Here is a 25,729-nt window from a genome sequence, read left to right as displayed (position 1 = left end):
CCTATTGCATATTCATGTATCTCATACATGATGCAGAAATTCCTTGCAAATTAGGAACTTTTCTGGATTTTGTCAACTTCTTTCCCTTAATCCTGGTGCTTCCATAAAGATGGAGACAAGATGGAAGAATGTTTGTCTTTTCTGATAAGGAGGTTGTAACTCTATGTGCCCCAAGTCACCGCCATCCCTGTGTGAAGAGTTTATTGATTATCTCATCTCTTGCTTGGGCAAGTAAAAAAATCCTACATCGCAGAGTTTCTATTTTAATATTATGTTGTTACCTAAAACTCTATTTAACACACTACTTAAGAGAATTAATACAGCATAACTTTCTAACATTACACATATAATATTCATTGTAACATTTGTGAAAAGCCAATCATAAAATAAGCATTCTACACAGAAAGTGTTGAAATGGTAAAACCAGTCAAAACCCCTTAGGAATTGGAAGGAAAACCAGAGGCAGTGGCAGCTAACACCTCAGAAACCCATGGCTTTTGCTCCTCTCTTCGATCTGAGAGCTTCCTGGGCAGGGGCGACTCTTCCAATTGCACCAGCGTGGCCATGGCTGGGAAGGGCAGCGAGCAGATGGGTTGAGCTTCTCCTGCCAGCCCCTGAAGTGCCAGCTGTCATTTGTGTGCACTGAGGATTCCCTTCAGGCTCGGAGCTGGCGCAGCTGCTCCTGGGCGCTGCTCGCCCGCGGGCGCAGCGGTGCTGCAGCCGCTGTCCCGCACACAGGGAGGGCTCTGGAGCCTCCCAGGGCACCAAGGAGCGGAGCAGGGAACGTGCCGGGATCTGCTGCAGGACCGTGGGGCTGTGGGGGATCCTTCGGTCTCTTGGATGGGGCAGGGAGGGGGCAAATGGAATCAAGGTGAGACAGGGATCAGGCAGCCCCACACCAGGCAGCGTTTTCTCCTCTGAGAGCTCCTCTGAGCTGAGCGAGCTGGTGAATCCTGCGGAGCAAATGAGACCCGGGAGCGAGGGAAGGGCTGGCTGGGAAGGAGTCAGATAAACCCAGTGGGTATTTCCCTTTCCAAGGGGCTCCTGGGGAGACAAAGGAGACAAGAAGGATTCCCCATCACATGACATTCCCTTTTCTCCTTCAGTAGCCCTATTGCAGTCACTGCATACAAGAGTTTAGTTGATCCCTTTGATGCCAGGGAGCACCCAGAACTTGAACCTCGCTGGATCCAGCCCTGTCTGCCTATCACCGAGCAGAGGGAAAAGATAAAGAACCTGGGTGGGGGTTGAGCCAAAAGGGCATTTTGCCACTTCTGATCTGCTCCCAGCTTTTGCAGCAGGGCAGCAACCCCATCGCAGCAAACCACTCCCTTTTGCAAGGCACACGTGGACCTCGCTGGTAGCTCAGGGCTCCTGAAGGGGCTGCTGCAGTTGGCAACTGGAGCTGGTGTTGAACTTTTCACATTGCTTACCCCCCCATCCAAATGCCATCAACTGTCTGAGGACGGACACAAAAATATTACCCTGGAGAGGCCAAAAGCTTGGAAAAGGATGAAAGAAATGTTCTGATGATTACAATGACAAAAAAAACACAATTTATTTTTGACAGGAAATGAGTACCCACAGCCCTCCAGCCCTCCCAGACTGGCAGGCCGAGTGGGGCCGTTTCCATGGCATGAGGAGCTGGCAGCCTGCAGAGAGAAACCAGAGAGCCACGGTCAGTCACAGAAGGCTCCTGTGCCCCTGTCCCACCACGGCCTGTGCCTGGGCCAGGCTACTGTGAGCTCAGAGCCCAAACCTCCTGACCCATTCTCTGTTTTTAGAGAAGGGCAGAGTGGTAAGCCACATTCCATCTCCTCTGCTGAAGCACAGCCCAGCAGCCTCCTCAGCAGCTGCAAGGGCGGGATGCCCGTGTGCCTGGTTTCCTGGCTCCCCGGCAGACCAGGGGTTAAACGTTGGGTGTCTCCTGGATTGTCCCCGGAAAGAGCCCATCTCTGCATCGAGCTACCTTTTTTCATTTAGAAATTAGGTCTTTCTTTCTCTTCCAGCTGTGGTTTCTCCAGCCCCGGCTGCAGCCACTGGCCATATAAAACTTTAAGAATCTTTTTCTACAAGCACAACCGACTTGATGTATATTTTACATAAGCACAAATTATTCCATAACATATATTACAATGGGGCTGCGGAGGTCCCCCTGCAGGTCCATGGGGCTGCAGAGATCCCCTGCAGATCCATGGGGATGCAGAGATCCCCTGCAGGTCCATGGGGATGCAGAGATCCCCCTGCAGATCCATGGGGATGCAGAGATCCCCTGCAGGTCCATGGGGATGCAGAGATCCCCTGCAGCCCCTGGAGGAGCCGGGCTGGAGCTCGGCGATGCCTGAGAGGAGGCTGTGAGCCCGCGGGCAGAGGGGCCCCGCTGGAGCAGCCTGTCCTGGCAGGACTGAGCCCGTGGCACAGTGACCCACGCTGCAGCACTCGGAGGGGGCTGTGCCCAGGGGATGGACTCCACTCCGAGAAGTTCCTGGAGAAGTCTCGGCCGGGAGAGAGCGCAGGGTGCAGCAGGGAACGACTCCTGTCCCTGAGCAGAGGGAGAAGCCCCGGGGGATGAGCTGAGCATGGCCCCATTCCCTGTCTCCTGCCCTGCCGGGGGAGGAGGTGCAGCTGGGAGCAGGGAGGCGTGGGGAAAGCTGCATTTAAGGCTCTGCACTGACTTCTCCTTCTCCTGCTCCCAGTCTTTGGAGTTTTCTGCCAGAAATCTCTCCCCTGCCCCACCCACCCACAGGGCTTGGGGCAGGTTTCCCTTTTCGGGGGAAATCAAAGCGAAGCACTGATGCGCTAACGAGGGGCAGGAGAAGTGAGGCTCCTGGGCTTCCCGCAGAGGCGGAGGCACGGGAGGCGCAGGGCCGGGAAAGCCGTGGCGGGAGGCGCGGAGAAGTTTGTTTGTGTGGGCAGCTCAATCCCGGCTCGGCCCGGGCCCGTGCCGGGGCTGTTCCTCATCTCCGGCTTTCCCCTCACGCAGCCCGGGGGCGCCGAGAGCGCGGGGCGAGGCGGGGCCGTGCGCAGAGCCCGCCCCGAGCTCGCTGCCATTGGCCGCCGGTGCCGTCAGTCGCGGTTGCGGCGCGCTGATTGGTGGGAGCGGGGCGCGGCGCGGCCCCGGCGGCGGGCTGAGGGCGGCCGTGGCCGCGCAGCGCCGCCATTGGCCGAGCGGCTGTGCGGGCCCGGCAGCGGCGGCAGCGGCCGGAGCGCGGTGAGGCGGCGGCGGCGGAGCTCGGAGGCGGCCCCGGCGCAGGTGGGAGCCGCGCTGGGCTCTGCGGGGGCTCGGGGCCGGCTGCGGGCGGAGGGGGCGGCAGGGGGCTCCGGCGGCTCGCCGGTGCCGTGTCCGGCCCGTGCCGGCCCCGGGCTGAGGGCGCTGCGGGAGCGGCTGCCCGCGGTCTCCTTCCCGCCGGGGCCGGGCAGGAGCCGCTGCCGGAGCAGCGCTGGCTCGGCCCGGCTGCTGTGGGTAGGACAGAGGGGCTGCCCCGCGGCCGGGAGCGGGCGGGGAAATTCCCGTCGCCGGAGGTTCGTGTGCCCGGCGGAGAGCGAGGAGTCCTGTCAAAGTGACTTTATTGCCGAGCAGGGGCAGAGGCCGTGGGGCATTTGCCGTGCGCTCTCTGCCGTGGCTGTAGTCCGCAGCCTCCTTTTTATCCTAATTTTCCCGGCCGCATCTCCCTCTGCCTTTGCCCACTGGCTGAGTTCCTTGGAAGGTTCCGACTTCCTGATGCACCTGCTGCCTGTCCTCGTTAATGTGCACCCTCCTTTTGTGTAACAGCCGATATTCATGGCTCTGTTAAGTCTTTGTTCTTCTCCTCGAAGTCCAGGAATGCAGCGGGACTTTGAGCAGCTGTCTGGGTCAATTTGTAACATTTATTGGAACTGATGGTTTCTCCCCTTATCTACAAGTGCCTGTCCCTATCTCCAGGCAGATTCACTCCTTGACTCTGTTTTGTTCTTCCCGGGTCCTCTTTGGTTTTGGGATTATTCTCAGTGCCCTCATTCCCTGTCCTTTTGTCGCCGTTTGTGGATCAGGAGGCCTGGCTGCCACCTGCATGCCCTGGCTCAGCTGCTGGATGAGCTGAACTGCCAAGGTGTGGAGCATGGTAAAAAGATGAGAGTTGCTGCAGCACAGAAGAGGAGAAGCAGCATTCCTTTAACCCCTGGTGTGCTGAGGAGCCAGGAAAGCGTGTCCCATTCCCATACTTTCCATGTTTGGACCAATACATAAACTGCTCTCCTATTTCCTTTCTTATAATTTTTAGCAGTTTTCTCATCATCTCTTTGCCAACAGCAGTTTGAGCCATTTAGTTTTCCACAAACTCTTCCTTTTTCTGTTCACAGATAATCTGATCCCATCTCCTGCTGAAATGTTGTGTTCCTCATTTCAGTGGCTTGGTCGGCAGGAAGTGTTATAAATTGTGACACGGCAATTTGAAGTGTCTTAATTCAATAAAGCAATTTTATTTAAAATTAGCAAGCGAGTAAGGCAGGCAAAATTCAGCACTGGGCGGCCGGGGAGTCTCCTGCTCCACCAACGTCGCGCAAAAATGTTCTGTCTCAACCTTCCTTTTATCCCCCCCCTTCTCCTTGCAGGCGTGACTCTCCAGATGTAGTCTGAGTCTGGTCGTTGTGATAGCTTCTAAGTCTCTTCTTTTGAGATACAGCAAGCAGACCAGATACACACACCCAGGACTGTAATCTCAACCTCCTTATCACCTTGTAAGCAAATAAGCATTTCAAAGACACACCAGTACATTCTTAGCCACTATCTTATGCAAAACAAATTAGGTTAACATACCACAGTATATTCTTATGCAAACTAAAGTAAGCAAGCATACTACAGTGAACAAATTATCTTTTACTTATCTCAATTTCCCCCTTTTCTTGTTCATCTTTATTTTGTTCACTGAATTTTTGTAACTCCTGGTGACTTAGTATTAGGGTCTCATCCACATTGTGTATGGGTTTATATTTTGCCCTAATGAGCATTAAATGTGCTGCCTCTAATCGTCTTTTTACTATTTTTATTGCCTTATTGAAGATGCATGGCCTAAAGCTCAGTCCCAATATTATCAGTATCAGAGGTCTTGCAAGGGTGGATAGCAAGGTAGTTAACTAAGGAGATTGATTGAACCATGATTCATACTAACTTTGCTGTGCCTTTCTTTCTCTCTTTCTCTGCTCTAATCTTCTCTTTAATTCTGCTATGGTGTCTGTAACAATTCTAGTATGATCAGCGTATGCACAGCATTCCTCCTTTAGGGCTACACACAATCTCTCTTGTTGTAATAATAGCAAGTCTAAACCCCTTCTGTTCTGTAACACTACCTTAGATAGGGACTTTAATGATTTTACTAATCTATCGATGGCCTGCTCAATTTTACTCAGATTTTCATTTACTGAAATTCTTAATGCTTTAAATTCTTTTTGTTGATTTACTAGGGATGCCACCCTAGTTCTAGCTCCTATTCTCTCGATGGTAAGGAGAGTTGCAATAGTTAAGGCAGTGAGGGGTTCCCTTTTCATTAGATGGTGTTCTGGCACAGTTTGTTGTTCATATATGTAGTCACTTGTATGGTAGGTAATTCTGGGCATAATCGTTACCTGGATGCAGTAGTCTTGGCTTGGATTAAACAGTTTCAGTGAGATGCACGGTGTGACACCCAGAGTGTTACATACCCACTTAGTGTTAGCTGCTGGCAATAGCCAGTCAGCCGGTTTCTTTCCACCTGTTTCTATTACTCCACAAAGGTATTCTCTTTGTGTTGGGATTTTTCCTATGCATCTCCCTTTCCCTGTTACCTGAGCCAAGGTAAGCCCCGGTGTTGTCTCTACCCTTTTTCCACAAACACTGATTCGGATTAGTTCCATTCACTCTTCTGGGCTTTGCAGTGACCCCTATGGCTTCATAAAATGGGGGTCTTAAATTATAGCACAGCCAACAGTCTTCCGTCAGTTTTGGGTTGGTTCTATTTAGGACACCATAACTCGCTTTCATGACCTTCCAGAGTATATTACCCTCCTGGGTTTTTTCCTGTTTGTCTCCTGAAGTGTTTTCATTCTGAATTTTATTCTGGGTCTGATCCCTTTCTTTTGTTTGGTTGGCTAAAACAACCTCCTTTTCTAATAACACTGGGTTTGGCCCTACAGGTTCAGGATCAGGGGGCACAATTTCCTTCTTTATAAATATTAAGCTGCCAAAATTGCCAAAATCAGCCGAATATAAACGAACGCCCCAAGTTTTTCCAATTAACCATATACTATCCTCTGGCCTTAATGCAGTAATTTGTATATTCCTGCAAATATTTTCTGGGGGTTTATGACCTGTCCAGTAGCCGGGAGGAATACAACCATCTGGCTTCCAGACCACCTTAATGTATGGATCAGGAGTGGGGGGTCCCATGTACCAGCTATTGTTTCACAACCCCAATATGCACAGTAATATTGTCCAGGACTATTGCAATACTCTTTACCAGGATTCGAAGCAGGACACATATAAAACGATGAAACCCAATGGGAACCCCAACGAGTACCTAAGGATGCCACAGGTAACTGGAAAGTGGGAGCTCCAGCTGTAGTATTGCTCCTTATAACTCGTGAATCCTCCCATCTTCCTAAAGTCCACTTGAAAGGTTCATGAGTTGTTATTTCCGCAGTATTACAAGATATACAAAGGAAAATCACAAGCAGTAAGCAAATGGCATGTGGGGTCTGGTTTCTCACACTGCAACAATTATACCCTTGTGACTTCTTTCCCTCTATTAGCTGGTTGTCACCAAAATACCCTTGAGCCCAAAAACTATTTCTGCCTTTGTTACTCCCAGTCCCGGGGTAGTTCTGCAAATATTGCTTGCGTATTCCATCCTGAGGGCTCCTTCCTCCACAGCTGTTTACTCCTCTGCCTCGCCCGTCGACTCGGGTGCTTCGAGCCACAGGTTGTACCATCTTCTCGGCAGCAAGAGTATTCTTCAGGAGGGGATTTATGCCCTCTAGTGCCTTGCCGCATGCAATAAGAACGCCAATTCTGATCTTTTACCTCTGGTGCGGTACAACTGACCCCTTTTAGGTCTTTCTTACAAAGGCCTTCTATGATCTCTGCCACAAATGGGCTCGGCTCGTTTGTGTGGTAGCAGTAATAGTCTGGGTGAATGCCCTTTGAGAAAATTTCCCACCACTCTTTAGATTCCAATCGGATTTCCCCTCTAGTCACTTTACAGGTCAGTACCCAAGCTGTAATCTCTCTTTGTACGTTCCAACAGGAATTGCAAGTTCCTCGTGGAGGATACCCTCTGTTGCAATGTGACCACCACCGTTCCCCACACACCTTACAGATATAGCATACAAAAGGATAGCAATTACAATTTTGATTTTTACACTTTACTCTAACACTTGAATTACTAATTAGTCCACTATCTAAGTAATATAAATCTGATGTGTATTCAATCTGATAAGAGTCCATTAGTTTCTCTGTAACTTCAATTTCAGGTTCCCGGGAGGACTGGTTACTTGCCACACAGTGTTGTTAACTGGTCCTTTTACTCGACTGGCATGTGTCCATCCTCTTTCTGCAGTCCGAATTGCAGTTTCTGTAGTGAGTAACACAAGATAAGGACCTTCCCATTGTGGAGTTAGTGTAGATTCTTTCCAGGATTTTATTAACACATAGTCTCCTGGGTGCATTTTATGTATTTTTAAATCTAAAGGGGGTCTTTGCGTAATGATTCCTTTTTCCCAAAGTTCATTGCGGTGTTTCATTAAGGCAATAATATATGAGGTTATTTTATAGTCCTTCAACTGGGGTGGTCTCGGGGTTCCTCCAAATCATATGGCATGTGGGGTCCCCTGTCAGAATCTATTGTTTTTACTATCCCATATCTAGGGATTATTTCTTCTAATAATATTCTGACCACTGTCTGAGCAGTAGTCCGAGTAGTGGGGTAAGCCTCTACAAAATGGGTGAGATGATCTACTATTACTAACAAATATTTATATCTACCCACTTTAGGCAATTCAGTGAAGTCTATTTTTATTTTGGCAAAAGGCCTGTGAGCTAATTCCCTTCCTCCCATGGGCCTTTCCCTAAGATGTTTTCTGTTTACTTTTTGACAGATCAGACAATCTCCCACTACTCTTTTAGCCAAATCATAGATTCCAATACTCATATATTTAGTGGCAAATTGATCTACTAATGCCTGAGTTCCCCAATGAGTCTGGTCATGCAATCTTTGCAAAATTTCTGAGGCCTTGCTTTTAGGTAAAACAGTTCTCCCATCTGGGAGCTTCCATTGCCCTTCAGACCCCTCCTCAATTCCCATCTTTTGTAATTTTTCCTTTTCTTGAGTGGTAAAACTATATATTTGCCATTTTTCTTTGGGGGAGTCCACAGATACAGTGTCGCTCTGCCCCATGTCCCCCCGAGTTCGTAGGGCTGCTTTCTTGGCTTCTTGGTCAGCTAAATTATTTCCCCTGTTTCTAAAGTCCAATCCTTTCTGGTGTCCCCTTAAGTGGACCACAGCAATTTGAGCCGGGCCCCTTAAGGCATTTAAAACTTGGACAATTAGCTCTTGATGAATTAGATCTTTTCCCTGTGAGTTTATAAGTCCCCTTTCTTCCCAAATTTTCCAAATGTGTGCACTATCCCATATGCATATTTAGAGTCTGTGTATATTGTTCCAATTTTTCCTTTTAATAACCTTAAAGCCCTGAGTACTGCATATAATTCACAAGCTTGTGCAGACCAGGAGTTACTTAGTGGTCCGGATTCAATTACCTTTAAATCTTTTTATGGATTTGCAACTACTGGAAACCGGGCCAAAGTCCTCTTATTTATTTCTCTTAAATCGTGCACCAATCTGTAGGACCCATCTGACTTCTTTACAGGCAGGATGGGAGTATTGAAGGGAGACATACAGGGCTCTAAAAAGCCCTTTTTCCAATAACCTATCTATTTCAGGTTTTAGTCTTAATTTTTCCTCCCTAGGGATAGGGTATTGTTTTATTCTTACGGGTTTGCCAGGATTACTTATTTCCACTGAGAAAGGCTTAATCTGCAATTTCCCCACCGTTTCTGGGGTATACCACACCTCAGGATTAATTTTCTTTTCATCCTCCACCCTTAAAGGGCAGAGCTTTATCTGTAATTCTTTATTTACAACTTCTAAATTAATACCCAATTCTATTATCAGATCTCTCCCTAATAAATTGTAATCTGCTTCAGGTACCAGTAGTAAAGAACCTATACCACATTTGGAATCAGTTTCTACCATCACATCCTTGATAACAGATACCTCAAAGGGCTCTCCTTTTGCCCCAATTACATGTACAGTGTCAGATGACTTTTTACATCCAAGCGGCAAGGCTTGCACCGTGGATCTTTCAGCCCTGGTATCCACTAAAAATTCCATCTCTTGTTGTTGGGGTCCCACTTTAAGCTTTACCAAGGGCTCCTTATGATGTTTCTTTACATACGTAAATAACCCACCTATTTTAAAATATCATAGCTTAAATAATAGTGTGTACACAATTATTTCAAATTACTTCCACAGAAATGCAAGGGGGAAGAATAGTTTTTGTAGTAGACATTTCATAAAATGACTGCACACCAAGCTGAATTTGTATAAGCTGAGGCAGGAATTCACTCTTCTGAGTTTAGATTGTCCTGGCATTATTCCAGCTTAGGGGGAGAGGATGGAGTCCACAACATCATTGATGTGGCTGCTGTCATTTTTAAATGCACGAGGTTTCACAGCATACAGCAGGAAAGCAGAGACCGCATTTGAAGATCATACAAAGGATCAACCAGTTTCTGATTAAGAACACTTTTTTTTTTAGTGTCTTCCCTTAAATGCAGAAAATAAGTATCAAACAAATGAACAGCCTTACTAAGAAGTTGTTACAAGCTCATTAACTGTGTTTACATCCAAAATGCATTGAAAGGAAAGGGCTTTTTGCCTTTCAGAATCAAATGAGCTGAATTACTCAGGTCATGTTTTGCACTCCGGCTGATTTTACCAGTGCAGGCACTAAGGCTTCAACACATGCAGTTCTGACAATGTCTGCAATTACTTGTGAAAACTATTCTTGCACACATTGTTTCCCTGAATCTCAGACCTACTTAAAATAGACATAATGCTCTGGCTGATAGCAATTTCAGTATTTTGAAAGTAATAAGGAAGAACTGCTTAGAAGAAGTTATTTGTGCTGTAACTAACAGTTGTTTACAATGTCTCTAGGCACAAAACCCCATCATCTGTCATTAGCAGACAGTGATTTCCAGTGATGATATCAAAGTACTGGTTATTGAAAGGGAGCTCTTTCTATAGTACACTTCCCTGGACCATGCTCCCTGCTAGGGAGACTTACCTCAATACTTACTTCACTGTGTACCTAAGAAAACAAGTTAAGCAGAGCTCAGAATGAATTGACTAATCTAAGAACTTCAAAAAGCGGCTTCCCAACCTCAATTTCTGTTCCCCCAGACAGTAGCAGCAGCAGTGTGGGAAGTGTCCTGAAAGGGTGGAGGTAGGACCATGTTTGAACAGTAAGTTATGTGACAACTGTACAATTAAATGACAATAACAATACATTAATACTTTTGCATTTAAGAATTGAAGCTGCAGAAGCAAAAGGCTTCTTAAGGAGGGCAAGATAATGTGGTCCATTATAAAAAGCAAGTAAAAGCACTGCCAGCATCTCACCCCATACAGGCTCCACAGCATGTCCCAAAATCTTGAAAAGGCTGAGCAGCTGCATTGCAGTGTGGGTGGAAGCAGAAATTTTGGCACTGGAGAGTAATGCAAGAGTGCAGCTGTCCAAACAAGGGTGGTTTACACCATAAGCTCCATCAGGTTGACATTTCCAACCCCACTGCCACCTCTGGGGCTGGCAGTGAAGGGACCTTGCTGCTTCTCTGCTGGCCTGGGGCCTCACACCCCTAATTTTCCTTAAAGGCCTTCTCATCCACTATCCGTTGTCTGCATCCCCTCTTCATATGTCCCTTCTTTCCACAGTAGAAGCAGACAATTTCACGACCTCTTCCTTTTCCTTCCCTAGAAATATAACTCTGCTCCCGATTCTCCCTTTGTTCTACATTCCTTGCACGGGAATTAGGGTTAGGCCCTTCCCGCACACTTCCATACAATAATGTATCATTTTAACTTTGTCTTTCCCTTTTCTAGATGGGAAAGCATCCCAATTAATTATCATCAAACCCAAGGGGCTATCCCTGGGAATCTGGGGAAGCTTAGCATGGGTCCCCTCTCCCATGGGACCAGAGGGCTTGTTTTTCCTCTGTCCCATCTTCTGGAGTGCACTCAGTTTCTCACACACGTGCTCCCCTGGTTCATGGCCCAGCCCCTCGCGGGGAATGGAAAACGCACTAATACAGAGTCCGCACTCACTTGGTCTCCACGAGACCTCTCACACACAGCACTCCGGGAAAACCACCCCAAACCGAGCGGGAAACTGGCCTATACTCACGCGTCCTGCGTCTTCGCTGGTTCTTCGTGCACAAAGATTACAGGGGTAACCGGTTCTCCTTTGCCCGTTACTCAATTTAGGTTCGTCGGTGGAGAGTGATCAGAAAGCCTGGGGCAGCCGGGCCGCCATAAGGGCGGGGCGCCTCCCGATCGTCCCGTAGCGACTGATCTACTTCTCCATCCGAGTCACGGCACCAAATTGTTATAAATTGTGACACGGCAATTTGAAGTGTCTTAATTCAATAAAGCAATTTTATTTAAAACAGCAAGCGAGTAAGGCAGGCAAAGCACAGCGCTGGGCGGCCGGGGAGTCTCCTGCTCCACCAACAGCGCGCAAAAATGTTCTGTCCCAACCTTCCTTTTATCCCCCCCCTTCTCCTTGCAGGCGTGACTCTCCAGATGTAGTCTGAGTCTGGTCGTTGTGATAGCTTCTAAGTCTCTTCTTTTGAGATGCAGCGAGCAGACCAGATACACACACCCAGGGCTCTAATCTCAACCTCCTTATCACCTTGTAAGCAAATAAGCATTTCAAAGACACACCAGTACATTCTTATGCAAACCAAGGTAATCGAGCATATCACAGTGAACAAATGATCTTCCACTTATCTCAGTTCCCAAAATCGCAGGACTTCTTCTCTTATTTCTCTCTCACCATGGGCTTGTGGTAGAAGGGGAAGCTTTGGGGGGCTCCTGGCTGGATTATGGGGATATTTGAGGCTGCATTTTGAGTTTTTCCCCCAGGAATTCAGGATTTATCCCAGAATTTCTGGATTTTTCCCAAAATGTCAGGATTTTCCCAGGGATTTGGATCTCACCATGGACTTGTCATAGAAGGGGAAGCTTTAGGAGGTTCCTGGTTGGATTTAGGGGGTGTTCACAATTTGATTTCAGGGATTCTTGATGGGATTTTGGGGGGAATCCTGATTGGGTTTGGTTTTTTTCCCTGAGAATTTTGGGTTTTTTTTCCCTGAGAATTCCAGGATTTTCCCCCAGCATTTCTGTCTCACCACAGGCTTGTCATAGAAGGGGAAGCTTTAGGGTGTTCAGGGTGCTTTTGGAGGGATTCCAAGTTTGATTTTGGGAATATCTGAGGCCAGAGTTTGGCGGGTTTTCCCCAGCATTCCAGTTCTTTCCCCAGTGCCAGAACTCCCCCAGTCGCTGTCTCCCCACGGGTTGGCCGCAGGAGGGGAAGCCCTGCAGGGAGCGCAGGGCGTTGGTGGCGCTGCTCATCTCCCTGAAGGTGAGGAAGGCCTGGCCCCGCAGGCCGAGACTGCGCCGCACCAAAATGTCCAAAATCTGCCCAAACGGCGAGGAAACGGCACAGAGGGACTTCTCCAGCTCGGGGACACCCAGGGGACAGCCTGAGCCCCTGGGGACACCCAGGGACACTCTCGGACCCCCAGGACCCCCCAGCCCCCCGTCCTCCTGGATCTCCTGGTTCAGCTGCTGATGGAGACGCTGGGCTGGGGCCGGGGGTCCTGCAAATCTCAGACCCCCGCATTGCCCCCAAACCCACCGCACACTCCCTATTTCCCGTCAATCCCCCCAAAATCCCCAATTTCTCCCCAGACCCGCCCCAAACCCCCCCAGCTCCCCCCGGCCCCCCCTCAGCTCCTCCTCAGCCGCGCTCCCCTCACAGTTTCCCGCCTCCGCCGCGCGCGCGGGCTCCCCAGCCAATAGCGGTGCGCCCCGTGCCGAATTGACCAATCAGCGCGCGGCTCCCTCAGCAGCGCCCGCCTCCCCGCGCCGCGGCAGCCAATCAGAGGGAGCCGGGAGCGGGCTCGGGCGGGCCCTGCGGGCGGCGCTGCCAGAGCGGGGGAGGCGCTGGGAGAGGCCGGAGCTGCGGGAGCGGCTGGGGCGGCGCTGCTGGGGAGGGGGGTCCGCACAGGGTCTGGGGCTGGGGCTGGGGGGGCTGGGGAGGGGCTGGGGGGATCGGGGCCTTTGGGGAGGGATCCGGGGGGAGTTTCGGGAGGGGTCTGGGGGGTCCTGGAGGGGTTTTCGGAGGGGTCCTGGGGGAGGGGTCTTATGAGGTCTGGGGTGGGTCCTCAGAGGTTTTGGGAGGGGTCTGGGGGGGTCCTGGAAGGGTCCTGGGTGGGGTCTTGGGAAGGGTCTGGGGGGGTCTCAGGGGACATCCTGGGCTCGATTGGGGTCTGGGGGCTCTCAGGGGGTCCTGGGCCAACCTTGGGGGTCTCTAGGGGGGTTTTGAGTTCCTGGAGGGGGTCCTGAGGAGATTTGGGGGTCCCGGGGGGTCCCAGGCCCAGCCTGAGCCGGGGTCTGGGGGTTTGGGGGAGGAGTACAACAGGGGTTCCCCCTGCCCCGATTTTGGGGGTCTCCCATGGTGCCCCCTCCCCAAAAAGCTCCGAGGGCCCCTGAAGTGGCTCCTGTTCCACCGGGCGGTGCCCCTGACCCAGGACAGCCCCTAGTGAGTCTGGTGGGCTCTGGGGGTGTTTTGGGGGGATTTTGATGGGGTTATTGGGCTTTGGAGGATTTTGTTGGGAGTTTAGGGAGAATTATTGGGTTTTTGGAGAGAATTACTGGGTTTTGTGGCAGTTACAGGATTTTTCGGGGTTTTGTGGCTTTGGGGACATTGGATTTTGAGGAATTTTTTTTTAGGGATTTGGGGATGTTTTTTGGAGGCTTTATTGAAGTTTTTGAGCGTTTTTTTGAATTGTGGTGGGTTTCACTGGGATTTTGTTGGATTCTTTGTGGTTTTGAAGAGTTTTATTGGGATTTTGGGGTGTTTAAGAAGAATTTTGGGGGGACTTTGCAGTTGTCCCAGGGTGTGGGGAAGGGCTGAGAGGCACCAAAATCTCCTTTAAACCCCTGAAAGTCCCAATAAAACTCCCAAAATCCCAATTAAATCTCACAAAAACCTCATTAAAACACCCCAGAATTCCAATAAAAGCCCAAAAAATCCCAAATAAACCCCACAAATCCCCCCCAAAAATGTACCCAAAACCACAAGAAAATCCCCCCAACACCCAAAGAAATCCTTGCAACACCCAAAACCCCACAAAATCCCCCAAAATCCCACCACAAAAAAACCAAACAAAGCCAAAAACCAAATCCCCAAAGAATGCCATTAAATCCCCCAAAAATTCCAATAAAATGTCCAAAATTCCAGAGTTCCACAAAATATTTAGTTATTACAAAATACACACACCAGCACTGTGAGCTGCCCCCTCCACATACTCAGTTACACCAGAGCCAGGTTTTTCTTGGCCAATGCCTCATTTACAATCCAATACATGTGGCTGGTCTGGAGATGGGCTGTCCCAAAAGGCGATTCTGGAACACCTGGGAGCTGATCATGCTGGTAGCGACCCAAGATTGGGATCGCTGGAGTCCTCCGGGCTGATACATCTGAATGCCACGGTTCCCATAACCTCATCAGGAAAAATTGTCCACACCTGGACCTGGATTGTTCAACCCTGGCTCAGAGAAAATAACTTTATGACTATGTGGGACTCTGAATAGAAAGAAAAGGCAGATGACTGAAATCCTGGCCTCGGGCAGAAAATTTCCTATAAAGAACTGGTGGGTCCAGGAGGGTGGTGTGTGTGTCCAGGGGAACCTCTGCCGAGAGGCTCCTTCCTGTCAGGCACCCAGTGCCGAACCCGGGCTCAGCGCTGTCCTTTTCCTTGTGGCTGGCTCAGAGAGAATTCATTCCTAAATAAATTTTATATTATTTAATTTTTAATTTGGCTGGACTAATTTTCATTTATAAAAGGGGAAAGGGGACTGTGGGGAGAACAGAGAACATCTAAACAACAAATCACAATAACATAATTCTACATCAATAAAGCTTCTCTTAAGATACACACAATATTCATCCCTTAATTGCGAGAGCCAATCATCTCATTATCTATCTATTACAGTTTGGATGGAGACCAGAACTAATACCTTGCAAAAGGAAAAGAGGGTACAAAGGTCCCTGCAGTCCCCTGGCCTGGTACCCCAGCCAGTGGGGAAAGGAAGAGGGCAGCATGTGGCCAGGAGTTTAAAAGGAGGCTGTGTCCTCCAAAACTTTGAGAGAGAAAACCCCAGCAGCAGATGTCCCCATGGACTCTCTCCCTTTATTCAAATAAAGATGCAGGGCTCCTCTGGCTCCCTTATGGACACTGGCTTTTCACAGCCTGGTTTGTATGCACACCCATTTCCTTGTATCAGAGTATCACCAGCCTGCAGTGACTCCCTGCCACTCTGGTCTGCAGGAGAAATGGAACTAAGAACTTTGCAAATGGAGACCAATGAACATTAAACAAATGGGCTTCTGTTGGTTTTGGACTGTAAAAGGTTTGGGCAAAATCTTGTAAAACTCAGGTGTCATGGGATGATTTTCTCAGCCTACCCATGCTATGTGTGGTTGAAATAATTTCTGTTGTACATTCTTGATGCGCCTAACCCTCACAGCCCCCATATCACCAGGCTAGCCCAGATATAGGGGGGCCTTGAGGGAAGGCGCGTCAGGAGTTGGGCAAAGATTTCAAAGAGGCTTCAATTCCCCTCCTGTGGTTGTCCAAGCTGTTTATTCCATGAGACGAAGGGGAAAAGAGAGAGGACCAGGAAGGGACAATGCCTCATCTATGCTCAGAACAGGGAAGGCCCTTTGGCCCTTCGCCAACCCCGTTGGGGCAGGAAGGAGGGGACCAAACTATCAGATCCCAGTCACAGGGGTCCCTGGAAAGGGAAAAAGCATAGACCGAGAGCAATGCAACACATGGTGGCCAGAACAACATCGTGGCCAGAATAAATGCCTTGATTCTCTGACAATAAAATGTTGACAGAGGGCTTTTTTTATCTTGAGGTTTCAGTGACATCTGGACATGCCAAGCCCAGCACAGTGGGAAAGGGCCCATAGCAGCCTCATTCCCCCATGGCAGCCTCATTGCCCCACTGCTGCTTTCCTAGAGGAAGGAATGGCTCCCTGGCAGCCTCTGCTGCAGGAAGGAAGGCGATGCCAGGCACGGGCACAGGCACAGGAGGTGATTGCTGTGCCGGGCTCAGCCAGGCTCAGCCCTCGGCGGGGCTGTGTGGCAGCAGCTCTTCCCCCAGGCCCTGCCCTTGCACGGCCCAGCAGCAGCCAAAGCTGGAGGCGCCTGGGCTTCCGGGCCTCTGGAGCTCGTTGCCAGCCCCGGGGAATCGGGACTCTGCACCAACGTCCCTCCCGCTGCAGCTGCTCCCGCAGCCGCCCTGAGTGCCCAGAGGCCCCAGGCACAGGAGCAGCCCCGAGCAGGAGCCCTGCTGCCAGCCCAGGGCCAGAGCCAGCCCTGGCTCCCGGCTGGGTAGGGGCTGCACTGGCTCCTGACAGGGCCTGGCTCTGTCCCCTGGGGCTGGGGGAGCTGTCCCAGGGCAGGGAGGGCCAGGGCTGGCAGGGGCTGCTCAGGGATGGGTTTGGCCCCTGTCCCTCCAAGCAGCCACGGCCCAAGCAGCTGCGCTGGCCCCGGGCTCTCCTCCCAGCCTGCTGGGCTGTGTTGGGTGGCAGGGAGCCTGCCCAGAGCCGTCCCCTGCTCACCGGGGCCTCGAGGGGCAGCTGTGCAGCTGGGCCAAGGTGTGCCAGCCGCTCCAGCCGTGCTGGGGAGCCCTGCCAGCTCTGGGCCCTGCTGTGCACGAGGGTCCCTGTTGCAGTGTGATTTCATGGTTTAACCCTGAACCCTGGGTTTCTCCCCTGATCATTTCCTCCCAGGTGTGTCAATCACTCCTCCTTTCCCCACCCTGACCCCTGCCAAGCATTGTCTGTCACTTCTGGAATTCCAGAAGGGCATTGAGTGATTGGGCAGATTCAAAAGATGTCTTCTACCCCTTGGGACTTTGGACCATCCAGGTGTCCTTTGTCCCCTGAGACCTCCTCTCCCGTTCCTGGTTGTTGGGCTCCCTTACCCCTTCCCTCCTCCCCTCCCCCAGGTAAAAGAGACAGCAACTGTGTCAAGCACATTTCTCTCCCTCTCAGTATTTTTCATAGATGTGCACAGAGAGAAATGAAAGAGAAAACAATTTCTATTTCTGCTCCTTGTTTTTTCCTCTGTGGAATGTGTTTGGAGAATTGTTTACCTGGAGTGAGTGCTTGATTGGATTCTGGTGAGGATCATTTGAGCCTGATGGGCAATCCAATCCAATCCAATCCAATCCAATCCAATCCAATCCAATCCAATCCACATGTGTCTGGACTCTCGAGAGAGGGTCACAAGTTGTGTTAGAGTTAGGAAAAGGAGTATGTAGTTTTAGTATCTTCCTTTTTATATAGTATTGTTATAAATGAAAATTTATTCATCCAAATTAAAAATAAAAATAATTTTATTAGCGGTCAAATTCTATCTAGCTAGCCATGGAAAAAACCCAAAACAACACAGTGCCGAGCCCAGGTATCGACCCTGGGTGTGCAACAAGGAGTTAGCCTCAGGAGAGGTTTTTCCCCTATGCCCACACACCTCCATCCTGGTACAAGCAGATTTTATGGGGAAAATTCTGCCTGAGGCCAAGATTTCAGCAATCAGTCTTTTCTTCCATTCAGAGTCCATAGGTTAATAAGATTTTCTTTTTTAGTGATGAGGAAGAACAATTCAGTGTCTGGAGTTGTTGAATCCCTTGATGAAATTTACAGGAGCGCTGCATTCACATGTATGTGCCTGAGGATTTCCATGATATCCATCCCGGGTCATTCAGGCGATGATCAGCACCTGGGGTCCCGTATCTCTCCAGACATGGCTCATCTCCTGGCCGAGCTGCACCTTCTTACTTGTAAATCAGTTTCCAATATACACCCTGTCTCGCCTGCGAGGGTGGAGAGGGGGATAATACAAACGAGCATAATCTAACAAGCATCCAATATTACACATTTCATTCAAGGAATGGCGCAAATCATGTTTACTACACATAACAGTATATTAATGTATATTAGCCACAGTTATAATAAAGAAATCAGTCAGCCTTCTGAATTGAGTCAGACATTGTCATTTCTTCCCATTGGGTTCACCTGCATTTACAATAAGCAACCATGCAGTCGGGGAGTTCTGTTGGAGCAGTTGCTGGATTCAGAGTCCCGCAGGCCAGAATAAAAGCTCTGGATTAAAACCCTCCATCAGAACTGACTCTTTTCCTTCATTTTCACTTCAAAAGCTTCTCCAGCAGATAGAATCCTGAGGGAGCGGACCCTCTATGAGAGGAAGCTCCATCCCGCCGCCACCAGAGCTCTGGCATGCCTGGATTTGTCTCCTTGTGCCCAGCTGAAACATCCAGCTAGCCAAAAGTGTCTCTGGGGTGAGAGACCACAGTTGCCGCTATTTGGATCAGCCGAAGGGGCCAGAATAGCCAAGGCATGTCCCATCCTCATTATTGGCAATACCAATAGGTCCCAGTGTGCCACTGGCAGCTGGGGCCTCAGCCACCTCCTCTCTCCACAGCAGCGCCCGTGCAGCCTCACAAGATTGGACAAAATCTTCACTTGCAGAGACCTGTACCTGCCATCAGCCATCCCCAAGCCAGGTTCCAAGATCTCGTCCACAGCTGCATTATCAGCTTGTTGCTGGGGCATGGTGACACCGCCCAGAACAGGACCCTCTGTCCCCGAAGGTGCTGGCCCTGGTGTCTGGCCAGGACTGAAGGGAGGCCCCTCCTGCCAGGGAAGGGCTTGAGCAACATCTTTGGGCTTCAGCTCAGGTGGTGCTACCACCAGCACTGGCGGAGCTGCTAGTCTGGGCACAGCCAGGGGTGGGCAGGCAGTGGCTGTGCAGGGGCTCCTGGGACACCATGTTTTGGCTTTGCTTTTCATTTTAGAAATTACAAATTTTTAGAAAGAAAACCCCAAAAATTTCTTCAATTTTTCCATAGTACTTTAAGAATTTTCAAAGTAGATTTAAAATTTAGAGAAACTTAGAACATTTTTACACTTCTAGAGTAAAAATTAGAATTACATTTAATTGGTCATATTTACTCTGGGAAGAACTGAGACAACCCATGGCACCTAGTCTACTGGAGAGGCTCTTTTCCCACTGCAGATTTGTACCTAGCCACAACAACTAATGTAAAACCTTTTCCCTGATGTTTTCCAGGATTTCTGACAAGCTCGCCTCTTAATCTTCAGAGGCAAACTTTGAGCACAGTGGAAATCTCCTGCTGTGCAGGTAGGTCTTCTCTTTTTATCTTGGTTTAGGGCAAATTTGGGAGATGACCTCCAAAGGGGTTCCCGAGAAAACAGCAGCCCTGCCCCCAGCTAGTTTGGGAAAAAGATTTTTTTTTATAAAAGTGGAAAAAACCTCTATATTTAACAGGCAAAGCACTCACCATCAGGAAAAAAAAAAAAAAAAAAAAAAAAAAAAGAACATTATTAAACAATAAAACCTCTCGCCACATAGAAGAAATTACAAACTCAGAAAGTCCCCTCTGTGGGCTGTGGCTCTGCAAACTCATTCTGTTATCAGTCCCTCTGGCCCTGGAAATGCCGCAGCCCAGGCCCAGCCTGGTGGGCCACAGGTGTGAGCTGCTGGGGCTCTTCTGGGTGTTCAGTCCAGAGCAGGTTGAAACAGTTCCATGAAAAAAGAAAAATCACAGTCCAGAGAAATTCCCTTCCTCAGCTAGCTAAATACTAACTAAAAAGCAAAGGAGAGCTCTATCCTGCTGTCTTGTCTGTCTGCAGACAGCAGAGTCCAGGAGAAGGATGTGGGGGAGCAAGTGCAGTTTCTGACAATAAACTCTGCGCTTCTTCTTGCCTCCCCCTTCACTCTTGGAACCAGTTTTAAAGGTGCAAAACTTATTTCTGGGCTGAACTGACAAATGGGGATATAAGCATCATAAAGGCACCCAGGGACAGTGTCCCAGCTGCAACTGGGGCCTCAGCTACCTCCTCTCTCAGCAACTGCTCCTCTGAATGGGGCAAAGAATTCCAAGAACGGCCAAACAACTCAGTCAGGGACACATCTGCCCACATTTCCCATCTCCATGCCCATGCCTGATGTCCCTGTCACAGCTGCATTACCAGCTTGTTGCTCTGCAGATGCTGCCTCCACCCAAACAAAACCCTGTGTCCCTGAAGGTTTTTCTGAGCAATGGCCCTTGGATGAAGCAAAACCTTTACAGTCAGGGCAGTCCATTTGTACAGAAGGGGGTACACTCTGGGGGTACAGCTAAGAGCATGAGGTCATAGAGGGCTCTGGGGGTCAGAGCAGGCTGAGGTCACAGAGGGCTCTGGGTCACAGCAGGCTGAGGTCACAGCGGGCTCTGGGTCACAGCAGGCTGAGGTCACAGCGGGCTCTGAGGTCACAGAGGTCCCAGAGCCCCGTGGCTGCACAGCACCACAAGGCCCGAGCAGGCAGTCCTGGAGCACAACTGCTGCGGCAGCAGCGGCGGTGGCAGCAGCGGTGCTGACATTGGGACAGCGGCCTCAGGACAGTGGTGGCAGCAAGAGTGGCAGGACTGGCACAGGGCAAGGCACCATGGCCCTTGCTCTGCGCCTCCTCCTCCTGCTCCTCCTGGCCGTGGCCCTGCCTGCCAGGGCTGCCCAGGCTGCTCCGCTGGAAGCTTGGGGAGCAGGTGAGCCGGCACCTGGCTCTCCTTTCCCAGGACAGCGCTCCCTGCTCCCCGGGAAGCGCTGGGGATGGTTTTCCCGTGGGCTTTAGGGAGGGTTTCCTCTGTAGGAGGGAGAGAACCCCCCCATGGGCCCTGGGCAGCCCCATTTTCCTCTCCAGGGATGTTACACAGGACAGGGAAAGAGGGTGGAGAGTGACCAGGAGCCAGCCCAGAGCTCCCCAGGCCCCTGTGCATCTTTGGCCTTGCCCATTGCCACCTGGCTTCCACAGCCTTATTGATCCCCTTGCAGTGCCCAGTTCCCGGAGGCAAAAGGGGATCCCAGCACAATGGAAATGGGTCTGGTCTCTGCTTCCCTCTAGATTTGGATCGCGACTTGAATGATTTGCAAGTGCTGGTGAATGACACGTTAAAGATCTTGGAAAATGCTGAAGGCAAGTTCTGCATTTCCATTTTCCTGACAGCATAATCAGTATCAAGGTGGCAAGAACTCACACATGCCATTTTTGTTGAAAGTTGAAGAATGCTGAAAACTTTTCCCTGCTCCCCTTCTGGAGCCCTGAGTGATCCCACAGGATCACTGTCAGTGGGAGGAAGGAGCATTTAGCTGTCCATCTTCCTCCCATGTGCAATGCCAGTGTGTCCTTCCATGTGCTCTGCGCAGCCACAGAGAAGAGCAGAGAGGGAAGGGGCAGAGCCCAGGGCTGGGCCCTGGGGCTGAGCCTTGGTGCAGCCTGAGGATCTCCTACATTGCCACAGGAGATGTTTTGTCCTGCCTTTCTTTGCAGCTGAACCTGTTGGTGAAGGTGGTGCAGCTTCCCCACCCATACGCATTACTGAGCCTCTGGGAGATGCTGAGGGTAGGTCAAGGCCTTTCCTGCTGTGAGAGCTGCCAGCTCAGAGCCCAAAGCTCGGCCAGAGGGGCATCAGTGCAGGTGCCAGGACAGAATCATGCACGTGTGTGCCCTCGCCCTGGGCCATCCCCTCACCGCTCCTGCGGCTCAGTGCTGCCCGTGCAGATCTGCAGAGATGGCAGAAGCTCCTGTGGCTGTTGAGTTACAGGTGTGGCTGCAGGGAGGACTTTCCCGGGTCCTTTGCTGATTACTACCCACAAGCCCAGCTCCCATCGCAGGGGTGAGTAGTGTGTCCCTGCTGATCCCGCAGGCTGGGCACTGGTTTTGTGGGATCCATTCCTGGGAAATGGCATTGTTTTGCTCTAAGGTCCTCCGACAGGAAAGAACAAAGCTACAGGACGCAAGAAACCCCTTGAGCCATCCGAAAACATGAGGCAAATGCTGAAGGAAATTCTGCAGGCAGGACAAGGTGGGTGCATCTCCTCAGCCTTCCCCTGGGACTCAGCAGCCGGGGGCTTTCCCTGCACATCTGGACAGGCCGTGCCTGGCACAGCAGGAAGGGATCCATGGCAGCCTCACTGCCCTGCTGCTGCTCTCATGCCCTGCAGGGCTGTTTCCCAGGCTGGCCTGGCTGCAGCTTCTCCCCAGCCTCTGCAGGAAGGCATTTGGCACCAGCTGACAGGGAGCCCAAATTCCACCACAGCCCATGCCCACCCTGAGTTCCTCTGCAATTTCCCACTCTCAAGGCCGATTAGGAGAGGTGGCGGTTTGGAGGAGGGAGTGGGTCGTAGCCTACCCAAAAATTTTATGGGGATTTCCTGATCCTTAACCATGCTTTCCTTTGACAAGCATTGCCTCCTGAAGATGCCAACTCCACTATGTGGAACAGCTCCGCCTGTGTCTTTTCTTTTTTCCAGAAGTGGATGTAGAAGCTGGTCTGAAGGCCGCATTTCCCAGAGGAAGCAGTGGCTCATTGGCAGCCTCTGCTGCAGGAAGGGAGGCAATGCCAGGCACAGTCACAGGAGGTAATTGCTGTGCCTCTGGGCTTGCGCCCTGCTGAGGCTTGAGCTGCCCTCTCTGCTGCTTGGCAGTGCGGGCACAGCCCAGACAGGGCCGGCACAGCCCAGAGGAATTGTTATGCTCAGGGCACTCGGGTACTGAGCAGTCCTGCTGGGGTCCCTCCGTGGGAGACACGTCCTGAGACCTGGGAGCGACTGCACGGGGTGCCCATGGTGGGGAAAAGACAGAGGGGGAGAGCAAGGCTCCAGGGTGTGCTGTAAAAGCTCTGCCGTCTCCCGTTGTGACAGGGGAGCTGTTTCAGCCGAAGGATGATGGGCAGTTGGTAGGACAGGAGGGAGGGAGGGAGTTAGGAAGGGATATTTGCATCACTGCCTTCTGCAGTTTTCCCCAGGGATTAAAGAGAGTTTCCTCTGTGCAAATGAAACATCCCCATGGGCCCCGTGCTGCTCCAGTTTCCTCTCCAGGGATGTTGCACAGGGCCTGCAAAGTGGATGGGGATTGATCAGCAGCCAGTCCAGAGCTCCCAAGACCCCTCTGCAGCATCAGCCTTACCCTTTCACATCAGGCTCCCACGACCTTCCCCAACCCCCTTGGAGAGCCCCTTCCCTGAGGCAGAAGGGGATCCCAGCACACCATGGAAATGGTTCTGATCTTTGCTCCCTTCTAGACTGGGATCAGAACATGGATTATCTGGAAGCCCTGCTGGATTACGGCTTGAGACTCTTGGGAAATGCTGGAGGTAAATTCTCAATGTACCTTTTCTCACAGAATAAACAGTGACAAGGTGGCTAGAGCTCATACATTTGCCCTTTCCCTTAAGACAATCTCAAGTTAGATGGATTCAGGAAAATTTGACTGCTCCCTTCTAGAGCCCTGAGTGATCCCACAGGATCACTGTCAGTGGGAGGAAGGAGCATTTAGCTGTCAGTTTTCTTCCTGTGTGCAATGCCAGTTTGTCCTTCCGTGTGCTCTGTGCAGCCACAGAGAAGAGCAGAGAGGGAAGGAGCCGAGCCCAGGGCTGGACCCTGGGGCTGAGCCTTGGCTGCAACCTGAGGATCTCCTACAGTGTCACAGGAGATGTTCTGTCCTGCCTTTCTTTGCAGATAACCCTGCTAGTGAAAATGATCTGGCTTCCCAACCCACGTTCAGGATGGAGCCTCTGGGAGATGCTGAGGGTAGGTCAAGGCCTTTCCTGCTGTGAGAGCTGCCAGCTCAGAGCCCAGAGCTTGGCCAGGGGGGCATCGCTGCAGGTGCCAGGACAGAATCACGCACGTGTGTGCCCTTGCCCTGGGCCATCCCCTCACTGCTCCTGCAGCTCAGTGCTGCCCATGCAGATCTGACAGAAGCTTCTGTGGCTGTTGAGTTACAGGTGTGGCTGCAGGGAGGACTTTCCCGGGTCCTTTGGTGGATGTTGCTCACAAGCCCAGCTCCCATCACAGGGGTGAGTAGTGTATCCCTGCTGATCCCGCAGGCTGGGCACAGGTTTTGTGGGATCCCTTCCTGGGAAATGACATTGTTTTGCTCTAAGGTCCTCCAACAGGAAAGAACAAAGCTACAGGATGCAAGAAACCCCATCAGCCATCCGAAAACATGAGGCAAATGCTGAAGGAAATGCTGCAGGCAGGACAAGGTGGGTGCATTTCCTCAGCCTTCCCCTGGGACTCAGCAGCCAGGAGCTTTCCCTGCACATCTGGACAGGCTGTGGCCGGCACAGCGGGAAGGGATCCAAGGCAGCCTCGCTGCCCCGCTGCTGCTCTCATGCCCTGCAGGGCTGTTTCCCAGGCTGGCCTGGCTGCAGTTTCTCCCCAGCCTCTGCAGGAAGGCATTTGGCACCAGCTGACAGGGAGCCCCAACTTCGCCACGGGCCATGCACACCCTGATGTCCCCTGCAATTTCCCAGTCCCCAGAAGATCAGGAGGGGTGGCGGTTTGGAAAAGACAGAGCCCTGCCACAGCCCCAAGAGCCTGGGCCTTTTCCTGATCCTTATCCATGCCTTTGACAAGGATTGCCTCCTGATGTTTCCAGCCCCCTGATGTGTAATGGTTCCATCTGATTCACCTGTGCCTCTTCCTTTCTCAAGGGATGGACAGAGACGTTCTATGGAAGGCAGCATTTCCTGAAGGAAGGGATGCGATTCCAGGCATGGGCACAGGCACAGGAGGTAATTGCTGTGCTGGCCTCAGCCCTTGGTGAGGCTGTGTGGCAGCAGCTCTTCTCCAAGGGCCTGACCTGTGTGAGAGGGTCTGACTGTTCCTTGGCCTGTCTGAGCTGACCGAGCAGAGATAGGCAAGAAGGAATAATTGTGGCACTGCCTGCTGCACATTTCCTCAGGAAATTTGTGAGGGTTTCCTCTGTGTGAGTCAGAGAACCACCATGGGCCCTGGGCAGGTTCAGCAACCCCTCCAGAGATGTTGCACAGGGCCTGCAAAGAGGATGGAGAGTGACCAGGAGCCAGTGCAGGGCTCTCCAGGCTCCTGTGCAGCTTTGGCCGTGGCCATTCACGTCTGGCTCCCACTGCCTTACCTGACCCCCTTGCAGTGCCTGGTTCACAAAGGCAGAGGGAGATCCCAGCACACCATGCAAATGCTTCTGATCTCTGCTTCTGTCTTGATTGGGATAGTGACATGGCTTATCTGGGAGGCCTAGCACAAGACAGTTTGAAATCCTTGGAGAAATTTGGAGGCAAGTTCTCAATGTCCCTCTTCCTGAAAGAACAATCAATGTCCATGTTGCAAGAGCTCAATTATGTGCCATTCCCTTAAGAGTCTGAAGGTTGTTGAGATTGGGAAACCCTGCCCTGCTCCCTTCCCAAACCCTGAGTGATCCCACAGGATCACTGTCAGTGGGAGGAAGGAGCATTTA

The 25,729-nt window shown here is 51.0% G+C and overlaps 2 protein-coding genes and 1 long non-coding RNA gene across 3 annotated transcripts in view; 2 read left to right on the top strand and 1 right to left on the bottom strand.

The window, feature by feature from the left end:
* LOC110469778 (uncharacterized) overlaps nucleotides 1–25,729 on the top strand; it is a gene marked incomplete at its 5' end in the record, with an annotated part of 706,345 nt that overhangs the window by 492,325 nt on the left and 188,291 nt on the right. The gene's annotated exons all lie outside the window — the stretch shown is intronic.
* Nucleotides 1–25,729, bottom strand: part of LOC144248772 (uncharacterized) — a 157,129-nt gene that overhangs the window by 113,956 nt on the left and 17,444 nt on the right. The gene's annotated exons all lie outside the window — the stretch shown is intronic.
* On the top strand, nucleotides 19,011–21,384 carry LOC144248783 (uncharacterized). Its single transcript, XR_013342049.1, has 3 exons — nucleotides 19,011–19,043; nucleotides 19,523–19,594; nucleotides 21,356–21,384. It is a non-coding gene; the product is annotated as an uncharacterized LOC144248783 (long non-coding RNA).

Source organism: Lonchura striata, unplaced genomic scaffold (genome assembly GCF_046129695.1).
Source record: "Lonchura striata isolate bLonStr1 unplaced genomic scaffold, bLonStr1.mat Scaffold_85, whole genome shotgun sequence".
NCBI classification, from domain to species: domain Eukaryota; kingdom Metazoa; phylum Chordata; class Aves; order Passeriformes; family Estrildidae; genus Lonchura; species Lonchura striata.
The sequence above is the reverse complement of the archived record's forward strand: the minus strand, read 5'-3'. Positions and strand labels throughout refer to the sequence as shown.